Below are 12,333 nucleotides of genomic sequence, written 5' to 3' on the forward strand. Positions count from 1 at the left end.
CTTTGCCTGAGAAACTAGAAGGATGAACTTCTCATTTCTGAGATCTGGAAGATACATCCTGAATCCCAGGTGCTTCTCTCCATCTTTACTCTCGTTGCTGAGTCATTATCCACCAGCTTATTTGCTACAATAGTTTCCTAACCATTCTCCCTTCCTCTGTTCTTACACCTGCAAACCATTTTCTTCAAGGAAGGAGGGTCATTTAACAGAAAAGAAAAAAAAAGCAGATCATGTCACTCTTTGATTAAAAATCTCCAGTGGAAGGCTTCTCTGGTGGCCCAGTTGTTAAGAATCCGACTTCCAAGGCAAGGGACACAAGTTCGAGCCCTAGTCCAGGAAGATCCCACATGCCGCAGAGCAACTCAGTCCGTGCACCACAACTACTGAGCCTGTGCTCTAGAGCCCGCGAGCCACAACTACTGAGCCTGCGTGCCACAACTACTGAAGACCACGCTCCTAGAGCCCGTGCACTGCAACAAAGAGAAGCCAACACAATAGAAACCTGCACACCACAAAGAAGAGTAGCCCCCACTCACCACAACTAGAGAAAGCTGGTGCACAGCAACAAAGACCCAACGCAGCCAAAAATAAATAAATAAATTTAAACAAACAAACAAACAAAAAACAACCTCCATTGGTTTCTAATCAAGATTAAAATAGGCTCCAAAATCCTTACTGTGGCTTACAAATTCCTTGTGTGACATGATTTCTATTCTCCTCCCTCTGGAGCCTTCCTGTACGCCTGCCCTGCCACATGAATACACCAAGATTCTTCTCATATAGGGTCACTATTAGTCCTTCTGCACGATTCTGCCCTCTCCTCTCAACTATACTATCTTCGTTTTTTTTTTTTTTTTTTTTTTTTTTTTTTGCTCCTTCTTAGCATTTAGGTATGAGTTAACTGTTCCTACTCAGGCAGACCTTCCTAGACCACCAACCCTTAAGAAACAACTTGTCACTTTCTTTCAACCAGCTCCATTTTACTTTCCTGAATAGTGCTTAGGGTCATCTGATTATTTTTGTAATTGGTTTATTATCAGCTGTCTCCAACCAGAACGTAAGTTCCACTAGAGCTGGGGCCTTGTTTTCTTCCCCACTGTATCTCCAGTGCCTAGAATAGAGCCTGACCCACAGTAAGTGCTCAGTAAGTGGTTATTGAACAACAATGAATAAAATTCCTCATCGTTGCAGTGTACACACTTCTCATCTGTACATTTTCGTTAATCACGGAGGGTCAAAAGGGCTTTAGTATCTGGTCAACGTCAATAGCTTGTAACAAGTTTCATCCGAAACCATTCCATCAGGCTTAACTTTGTCAAAAATCCAGAAAGAGAAAACTTAAAGCCAGACCAATGAAGTAGTATTTAGTAAGGGTTTATTATGCACATAAGAACAGTTCACAGACTGGGAGCTTTCAATCTCAAAACTGTTAGGAAGCTCAGAGGCATATGACTCTTCAGGGTGACGTATAAAATGAAAATTAGGAAGCTGTTCAACCTTACCAATGATTGGTTATTACGATGGAAGTTTCCAGATGGCAGGGGATTGATAATAGTGATTATTTTACAGCATTTTAGGAAGATGACTTAAATTTCTTGTATGATTATCAGAGGCAGTTACAAGAAGCAATCTAAGTTAAGCTTCACTTACATTCATGAAAGAAGCTAGATTTAGTGTTTATGTGGCTTCAATGGTATTGTCTGCTCAGGGAATTTTCAAATTTGGTCTTCATTTTGTATTTTACTTTGACAAACTTTCAGTGTTCTAACCTTTTCTGGACCAACGTTAGGATAAAATTGACATCAAACATTGATGCCAATCCTCTAATTACAACCACGTGCTTCAGTTTTTTAAAATTTTATCCATCACTCTTCCCCATCCCTGTTGATTCTCACCGCCTCTAAACATTTGTCACATGTTGCATGATGTAATGTGTGTGTATAGTAATATGTGTGTATAGATATGTGTGTATATCTGTGTGCATATACATATCTTTTTCATGTACTACATAGTCATGTTTACATATGTATATGCATTTGTGTATGTATGTGTATATATACATACATATATATATATGTACACCATTTGACCATTTAGCATCCATTGTCACTTATATGTTAATAATACCCTGATTTTCTTTTGGGAAATTAAATCTTCTCCTCTGGGTGACATCATGATAGGACAGTAAATCAAGGCAGCTGAATTTCCTAGCAGAGGAACAAGCATGTGACTTGAGCCAAGCCAGCAGGAATCTCTCCCGTCAAGTTTTAGAGCAGTAAAAGACTGGAGGGAAAGGAGGTAGAGTCCCTTCTTTCCAGCAGCAGCATCAGATGGCATAGTGGAATGGGACCGGCAGCCTAGAGGCCTGGAGATGTATTTAATCCAGTCCTGGATCTTGTTCTATTTCTAAGTCTCATCTCTTAGTCTCCAGTTAGTCCTGCAATCATGTCTCTTTCTAAGTTGTGTAGAGTTGACATTTTTTTGCATACATGATTTTATCTTTATTCTCAAGAATCAAATATTTCATTCTATTTATATGTGCAATATGCAGCATTTTCTTATCACCTTCAATTTTTATCTCTAATAGTCACTGAAATAATACCTTCATCTTACTAGCAATCCTATCAATCTCACTACTTTTTTCTGCACTTATTTGATATGTACAAAGCAAAAGGACAGTGAAATAATAAAGCAAAGGTAGGTAAGAGCTTAAAAGTATATACGATCAATAACCATTGTGCATGTGTATGTGTGACACAGTGAGTTGATACAGTTGTTCAGGAGCGTAGCATTATTTGAATTTGTAAAAGTTATTAAGTTAAAAGTTATCAGATAGAGTAATTTTAGGGTGTAGAGAATGCCAATTGATACAGGGAGTAAATGCTAAACAAAGAGAGAGAAACTTCTTAAAGAATATAAGATATAATAATAAAAACACTCCACAAATCATTTTGACACTCATTATCTCACTGGTATCGCCCTACAATTTTGAGGAAGATTAATGCAAATTGTTGGTCTCCATTTTAATGCTAAAAGAGTGAAGTTCAGAAAGGCTAGATGATTTCCTAAAAGTCCTTTAGCTATTTGAAACAAAACCGGGAATAGAATGTAAGAGTTTTGAGGGTGATTTTTTAGTTCATGGCTGACCACCTGACCCTATCTAGCTTTAAAACGAAGTGGAATGTTTCGGTGATGACACATATATATTTCTGCAGCATCATGGAAATAAAATCCCCACCAGAAAATAATGACAGTATAATGTGCAACATTACAGCATAATTGGGACTGGTGAGCAAAATGGCCAGTCCATAATGGACTTCCAGCTATGAGAAGCTAAGAGACAACAGGGATTGTCTCAGGGCGTGAGTAACAGTGACATATATACGGCCTGCAGCGCATAAGGAGGAAACATCTAAAACATATAAAGACTAATCATAGATCTGGGAACTCACGTTCCTTTGGGCACAGCATCTAGACTGTAAGGTCTATGAGAACATAGACTGATATATATTTACCTAACATTGTATCTCCTTTACTAGCAGGAGAGATGATGCCTGCCACACTGGAGGTATACAGAATTTGTTGAACGAACCTCCACTATAGCAGCCAGCTATATTGAACTTTAGTTACTTCTCTCATCACTCATGTGCCTCATTGCAAGAAAACTACAAAGCTCCGCTGCTCTCTCTGTGACTTCGCAAATAGATTCAGTTAGAAACAGTACTCACTGGCTTTTAAAGAGTGAGGGGTTGGGATCCTTAGAATTCGAGTCCAAGGATGATTCAGTAAGCAGTGTTAGAAACTCATCACCTACATTTGCAAGCCCTTGCCCGGAAGGTGAATAAATGCAGAGGAGGAACGGAATAACAGAGGGCAGTTACTGCCAAAGTAACCCTCCTACTCTTTATACTCCTGAGAATAAGCTACACCCCACCCCCATATTTTGTGTTTATTGGCGTGTCAGATTAACAAATTAAAGGAGCATGCCCTTAATCCCAAAAAGGTACATGAAGGTAACACTTGTTAAATAAAGCCAAAAAAAGAGTTTTCTGGAAGGAAAAAGAGCACAAGAAGTAGAGAGTCAAGGGGAAGGAATCTTGCTATGAGACTGGCAGAGGTATGAAACCTCTGGGAGCAGAAAGGGATGCATATCAGAGGGTGGCACCTTTAGACACAAGGCATTGCACTCAGTCTTCATGATTAAGGTGCAAAAAGTGGAAGAGATGGGACAAGACAAGGACGCTTTGCTACCACTGATTCCTGGGACTAAGCAAAGTGGAGCACACAGAGTTTTGCAACTTTGATCCAAGGCAACCTACTTGAATTCCAACTCTGATCCACAAGATAGATATATTTTCAGGTGCTTCCCAATTAGCTTGGCACACAACTTACCACTAACACTAACTGCACTCCTATAATACTAATGATCCCCTTTTCTCTTTTAGCAAGAGAGCCCCACCCCAGGTTTTAGATAGACACATGGCTGCCAGCTCAAGGCTTCGTTTACCAGCTTCTCCTGCAAATTAGTTGTTGCCATGTTGCTAGGTTCCTGCTGATGGTGTTCCTGGTGAACTTAAGGTTCTTGCCTCATCGTGGAAAGAATTTGGAAAGTAGACAGGGAGGTTAAGAAAGTAAAATGAAGATTTATTTAAACAAGAATACACTCTCAGAGGGAGAGCAAAGTGATAGATAAGACGAAGTGATAGATAAGAAGTTGATTTATTTATTTTATTATTATTATTTTTAATATATTTATTTATTTTTGGCTGTGTTGGGTCTTCATTGCTGCTTGTGGGCTTTTCTCCAGTTGCAGCGAGTGGGGGCTACTCTTCCTTGCGGTGCTTAGGCTTCTCTTTGCAGTGGCTTCTTATTGTGGAGCACTGGCTCTAGGCGCGGGGGCTTCAGTAGCTGTGGCTGGTGGGCTCTAGAGCGCAGGCTCAGTAGTTGTGGAGACTGGGCTTAGTTGCTCTGTGGCATGTGGGATCCTCCTAGACCAGGGCTCGAACCCCTATTCCCTGCATTGGCAGGTGGATTCTTAAACACTGCGCCACCAGGGAAGCCCAAAGTGGATTTATTTAGAGGGAAGCACACTCCACAGAGTGTGGGCCATCTCAGAAGGTGAGAAAGGCATCAGGGTATGGGGTTGACAGTTTTTATAGGGGTGGGTAATTTCAAAAGCTAATGAGTAGGAGGAGTAGTCCAGGTATTTTGGGAAGGGGAGGAGATTTCCAGGAATTGGGCCACTGCCCACTTTTTGATCCTTATGGTCGGTCTTGGAACTGTCATGGTGCCTGTTGGTGTGTCATTTAGCTTGCTGATGTGTTACCTTGAGTATATACTGAGGCTCAAGATCTAGTGGAAGTTGACTTTTCCACCATCTTGGACCCATTTGGTTCTAATCAGTTTATGTCATGTCCTCAGTATGTCATTTCTTTAAAGTTTGTGCCCTGCCCCCTTCCTTCCTGTTTCAATTTTATAAGCCCAATTCTTGTATCTCCTCATATCTAGAAAAGCGGTAAATTCCTTCATGGTGACATCTGCTCCTCATGACTAGCAGAAACCTTCTGCAAAAATATGTGCTTGATTGCATGTACTCCCCCTTCACCAAAATCACATATATACTGACCTTCCCCCTACCTCTTTGGAGCAGTTTCTCAGAGCTATCTGAGATGCTGTTTCCCAGGCTATCATCCTCATTTTGCCCCAAATAAAACTTAACTCACAACTCTCACATTGTGCATTTTTTTAAGTTGGCAAACTCCTCACCAAACTCTCCTGGATTGGGACACATAGTTTTCAAGGGCAGGAGCCTGCTGTGTCCCCCTTCGCCTGGCAAAGCAATGAAGCTATTTTTTCTACTTCACCCCCCCCCCAAAAAAAGTGTCATGGCATCAGTGCATGATGGGAACTTCTTACCTGAAAGGCTAATTTTATTGTAATGAGAGCATAATGAGCAACAGGTTACATTCAACACAAGGGATTCCTGCCTTTTCCCACATTTCTTTGTCTGCCACCAGGACACTTATCACCCAAAATGTGTGGTTTCCTGTGAGTCTGAAGGTTTCCACTTTTTGTTGTCTGCCTATGGACCCCCAATGTTTACAAGATGCATGATTTCCTGTCACCTAGCCCCTGCCCTTATGTCCTTGCTCATATCTAGCTACCTGTCTGCTGTAACAATGGAATATGAGTAGAAGTGACAAGAACAATTTCCCCATCGTGACTTGAAAAAAAATAGCCACTTGCCCTCTTGACCTCCTTCCAATGAGTGAAACCCAGTGGGGCCCTGTGGGGCTCCCAGGCATGGAGGCCCTTTTGTCCCATATTTCTTGTAGGCAAGACTCCAGCCTCTCCAGCTTCCATGACCTTCCCTGGGTTCCAAAGAGTAGATACGAACAGTTGCTAATCAAGGGAGGAGCAGCCAAGAAACCACCAGAGGCAAGATTAAAGGGATCAGAGAAACTCATCAAGATTAGGGGACTGACAACCTGAGATGAGATGAAGGGAGTGCAGGCCCTGCACACACCCTAATCTTGTCAGAGACCTCACCTCCAACTATTGTTATAAAATCCTTCCTCAAATCCTCCCAGGTTGGGACAAATAGTTTTTGAGAACAGGAGCCCACTGTGTCCCCCTTTGCCTGGCAAAGCAATAAAGCTATCCTTTCCTACTTCACCCAAAACTCTGTCTCTGGGATTTGATTTGGCACCTGTGTACAGAAAGGCCAAGCTTTCAGTAACATAACCTCCTCCTTCTATATGTGTAATACACTTCAATAAATAATTTAAAAGCTTTTACACCATAATCCCAGAGTAGAATATGGCTGTGGTTCTGTTGAACCTGGTATGAATTTTGAGACAAAGCCTGCACCATAGGGGATGGTGAACAACAAGGTAGAAGGATATCTTACTCCAATTGTTCATTGCTGGCACTCAATGAAGAAATTGACTTTTGTATATTAATATTTTTTCATTAGTACTTTGGTAATACAATCTGAGGTTGTATCCTGCAGCCTTGCCAAAATTGCTTACTAGTTCCAGAAGACATTTTGTGGATTCTTTGAGGTTCTTTACATTAACAAACATGAAATCTGTTATCTCAGTTTTATTTCTTCCTTACCAATCTATAAATTTTTATTTCCTTTTCTTGTCTTATTGCATTATCTAGGATTTCCAGCATAATGTTGAATGAGGTGGTGAAAAAAGACATCCATGCCTTGTTTCTAATCTTGTAGAGAAAACATCTAGTTTCTCACTATTAACTCTGATGTTAGCTATAATTTTTTGTAGATATTCTTTATCAAGTTGAGGGAGTTCCCTTCTATTCCTCATTTGCTGAGAGCTTTTATCATGAATATATATTGGAATTTGTCAAATGATTTTTCTGCATCTATTGTTATAATCATATGATTTTTCTTCTCTAGCTGGTTGATGTGATGAGGTTACATTGATTGATTTTCTAATATGGAATCAACTTTGCATACTTAGAATAAATCCCACTTGGTCATGGTTTCTAATTCTTTTTATACAACAGTGTATTTGATTTGCTAATATGTTGTTGAAGACTTTTGCATCTATGTTCATGAGAGATATTGGTTTTCCTTTCTTCTAAGGAAGGGGAGGTCCAGAGGTGTCACAGGGCATGGTATGTGTGAGACTAGAGTATAGAGGTCTTAAAGAACAGGCCAAGGAGCTCACAACCTGACCCCAAGGCAGTGGGAGACAGGATCTGGGTCCAGGGTATCTGGAGACCTGTCCTTGACTCTTTGCTCAGCCATGGGGAGCCCCATGATTCTGTCCAGCCCCTTTACCACATCCTTCAGTCTGGCCTTCCACAGCACCCCCAACAGAGATCTCTCTGTGTCCAGCTCCTATCTGTCCCCTGGCATCAGCAGCTCCCACATGGTGAGTCCTGGTGGGGGTGGTCAGGAGCTCTCAGTAGGATAAAGAGGTTGAAGGCTTTGTCTGGTTTTGTTATTAGTGTAATGCTAGCCTCATGGAATGAGTTAGGAAGTAATCTCACTACTTCTATTTTCTGGAAGAGAGTGTAGAGAATTACTATAATTTCTTCCTGAAAGTGTGGTAGAATTCATTAGTGGAAGCTTCTTGATCTGGAACTTTCTGTTTTGAAAGTTTATTAATTATTGATTAAATTTCTTTAATATGTACAAGCCTATGGAGGTATCTTTCTTAAGATTGTTTCGGCTACTCAGGGTCCTTTGTGTTTCCATACGAATTTTAGGATTATATTTTCTATTTCTGTAAAAAGAGCCATTGGGATTTTGATAGAAATTTCATTGAGTAATATGGACATTTTAACAATATTAATTCTTCCAGAGGTATATCTTTCCATTTTTTGGTGTCTTATTTAATTTCTTTCAACAATATTTTAGAATTTTCAATGTATAAGTCTTTTGCCTCCTTGGTTAAGCTTATTCTTAAGTATTTTATTCTTTTCAATGCTGAGATAAGTTTATCTCTGTTTGCAGATGACATTATCTTATATGTAGAAAACACTAAAGATTCCACACATTTAAAACTAATAAATGTTAGAACTAATAAATGAACTCAGTAAAGTTGTAGGGTATAAAACCAACATACAAAAATAAGTTGTGTTTCTACTCACCAACAATAAACAATCTGAAATGTGGTCTCAGTTTTTTATCTACTCTGACAGATATTGTCTTTAATTTGTGTATTTAGAACATTAATGGGGGAGTCAAGATGGTGGAGGAGTAGGAGGACATGGAATTCATCTGTCCCCACAAATGCAGCAAGAATACATCTACAAATGGAACAATTCTCACCTGCTGAACACTAGCAGAGGACCTCAGACACCTAAAAGGACAAGAAAGCTTCTTGTGTAACAAGATAGGATGAAAGAAAGAAGAAGGGAAAAGGAAGAGGAGAGGAAGAGGGACAGGACCTGCACCCCTGGCAGGGAGCTGAAGGAGAGAAGAGGTTCCCACATTGGGGGAAGCCCCCTCACTGGTAGGGAGATCAGTTGGGACAGAAAGGCAGCTTTGGGGGCTATCAGAGGAGAGTGCAGCAACTGGTCTGTGGCAGGCAGGACAGAGTGAGACCTACACAGATGGTCCTTACCACAGCCCTGCATGCCCCAGCCTAAGAGGTGTGTCCACTTGTGCAGAGAGGACTAGATGCTGGAACATGGGGTTTGGAGAACAGACCCAGGGAGAGGACTGTTGTTGGCTGTGAGGAGACAGCCTGATGGGACAGGAGTAAGGAAATCTGCAACCGGGAATGCTTGTGGAGGAAACCCAGAATGCCATAGAAGTGAAGCACCATTGTTGAGTGATGTGCAATGGGCAGGGCTGCCATTGCAACCTCCCTCCCCACGCTCTGGACCCTGCCGCCTGGGAAATAGGAAGGGCTCCCACAACCTGGAAGCTGCCGCCTTCTCCTCTGCACCATGTCCCCTCTGCGGCAGGCACTCTCACGACCCCAACTGCTGCCACTTTTGTGCCCCCTGGCCCACATGCAGAGGTGGGGCTGAAACCACAGCTGAGCCCCAGGAGCCATGCAACTAAGGAAGAAAAGCTGAAATTTCTCCTTGCAGCTGTGCAAAACATGGGTTGACACCCCCACGACCTGCTTTGTAAACTCAATGAGTGGAGAACATCTGAACAAACAAGTGCTCCTGCAGCAAAGATGGGTCTAGCTTTAGCAGCTGTAGACTTTGTGGGCACGTACATGCAGGGGTTGGACCAGGCTAGAGTCTGAGCTGCCCCCATAGTGACCACAGCAGGTCCAAATCCAGGACTACTGCAATCCTGGGACCTGACTTCAGTGGATTTGCACTGGTGGCTTAGTGAAAACAATATCTTATCTGAGAGACATCAGGACCAACTGCCAGTGTACCCATGGTTAAGGTCTGGCTGAGAACAGTGCCAACAACAGTGTAATCTGATGTAATCTGAGAGCTCACACAACAGGTGAAAGCTGACAGAACAGAGCACACCCACAGGTGAACAGCTCTAGAGGAGGAATACTCAGTGACTTCTCTCCCAGTGGGAATGCTCCAATCCCACCTACCTTGCACCACAGATCAGAAACACAGCTAAGAAACAGATCTGAGGGCATCTACTCCAACAACTAGGGAACAGACACCCCTCTGACAGGGCAGTGACAACCGCAGAGCAAAGGGGAGTCCCTGGTCAATATTCAATGCAGGCTCTGGCCACCACAACATCAGTCACATCTCCTGTCAAGAGGATGATGGCCAGCATGCACTGAGGAAAGAGGTTGCAGACATCTATACTAAAAACAGCCCTCACACCAAAAAATATTAAACCCACACAGGTCACACAGGGATATTCCCACATAAAAATAGCCCTCCAAGACAGTCTGAAGGTCTGGCTTTGGGAGGAAGAACCTCCAGAACATTTAGCCTTGAAGGCCAGCAGAGCTTGAGTGCAGGAGCTCCACAGGGCTGTGGGAAACAGAGACTCTACTCTTGGAGGGCACACACAAGGTCTCACATGCACTGGGACCCAGGGCAAAATAGTGATTCCATAGGAACCTGGGCTAGACCTAACTAGGGGTCTTAGAGGGTCTCCTGGAAAGGCAAAGATCAACTATAGCTCACTGTGGGGGCAAGGACACTGGTAGCAGAAGCCCGAAGGAATATTGATCGGAGTAGCGCTCCCAGAGGTGCACATTTTGGCAAGTACTGAAATTGAAACTATGATTTAAAAACTTCCAACAAACAAAAGCCCAGGACTAGATGGCTCCACGGGAGAATTCTATCAAACATTTAGAGAAGAGTTAACACCAGTCCTTCTCAAACTATTGCAAAAAACTGCAGAGGAAGGAACATTTCCAAGCTCATTCTACGAGGCCACTATCACCCTGATACCAAAACCAGACAAATATACCACAAAAAAAGAAAATTACAGGCCAGTATCACTGATGAACACAGACGCAAAAATCTTCAACAAAATACTAGCAAACCGAATCCAGCAACACATTAAAAGGATCATACACCATGATCAAGTGGGATTTATCCCAGGGATTCAAGAATTCTTCAATATACATAAATCAATGTGATACACCACATTAACAAACGGAAGAATAAAAACCATATGACCACCTCAGTAGATGCAGAAAAAGCTTTTGACAAAATTCAACACCCATTTATGATAAAAACTCTCCAGAAAGTGGGCATAGAGGGAAGCTACCTCAACGTAATAAAGCTCATGTATGACAAACCCACAGCAAACATTCTCAACAGTGAAAAACTGAAAGCGTTTCCTCTAAGATCAGGAACAAGGATGTCCACTCTCTCTACTTTTATTCAATATAGTTTTTAGAAGTCCTAGCCATGGTAATCAGAGAAATGAAATCCAAATTGGAAAAGAAGAAATAAAAATGTCACTGTTTGCAGATGACATGATACTATACATAGAAAATCCTAAAGATGCTTCCAGAAAACTAACTGTAGCTCATCAATGAATTTGGTAAAGTTGCAGGATACAAAATTAATACACACAAATCTGTTGCATTCCTATACACTAACAACGAAAGATCAGAAAGAGTAAATAAGGAAACAATCTCATTTACCATAGCATCAAAAATCATAAAATATCTAGGAATAAACCTACTTAAGGAGGCAGAAGACCTGTATTCAGAAAACTATAAGACACTGATGAAAGAAATCAAAGATGACACAAACTGATGGAGAGATATACCATGTTCTTGGATTGAAAGAATCAATATTGTCAGAATGACTATACTACCCAAAGCTGTCTGCAGGTTCAAGGCAATCCCTATCAAATTAGCAGTGGCATTTTTCACAGAATTAGAATAAAAATTTTAAATTTGTATGGAAACACAGAAGACCCTGAATAGCCAAAGCAATCTTGAGAAAGAAAAATGGAGCAGGAAGAATCAGGCTCCCTGACTTCAAACTATACTACAAAGCTACAGTAACCAAAATAGTATGGTAGGGCTTCCCTGGTGGCACAGTGGTTGAGAATCCACCTGCCGATGCAGGGGACACGGGTTCGTGCACCAGTCCGGGAAGATCCCACATGCCACGGAGCGGCTGGGCCCGTGAGCCATGGCCACTGAGCCTGTGCGTCCGGAGCCTGTGCTCTGCAACGGGAGAGGCCCCAATAGTGAGAGGCCCGTGTACCACAAACAAAAACAAAAACAAAACAGTATGGTATTGGCACAAAAACAGAAATATTGATCAATGGAACAGAATAGAAGGTCCAGAGATAAACCCATGCACCTATGGTCACCTAATCTATGACAAAGGAGACAAGAATATACAATGGAGAAAAGACAGTCTCTTCAATAAGTGGTGCTGAGA

The sequence above is a fragment of the Kogia breviceps genome, chromosome 1 (genome assembly GCF_026419965.1).
Source record: "Kogia breviceps isolate mKogBre1 chromosome 1, mKogBre1 haplotype 1, whole genome shotgun sequence".
NCBI classification, from domain to species: domain Eukaryota; kingdom Metazoa; phylum Chordata; class Mammalia; order Artiodactyla; family Physeteridae; genus Kogia; species Kogia breviceps.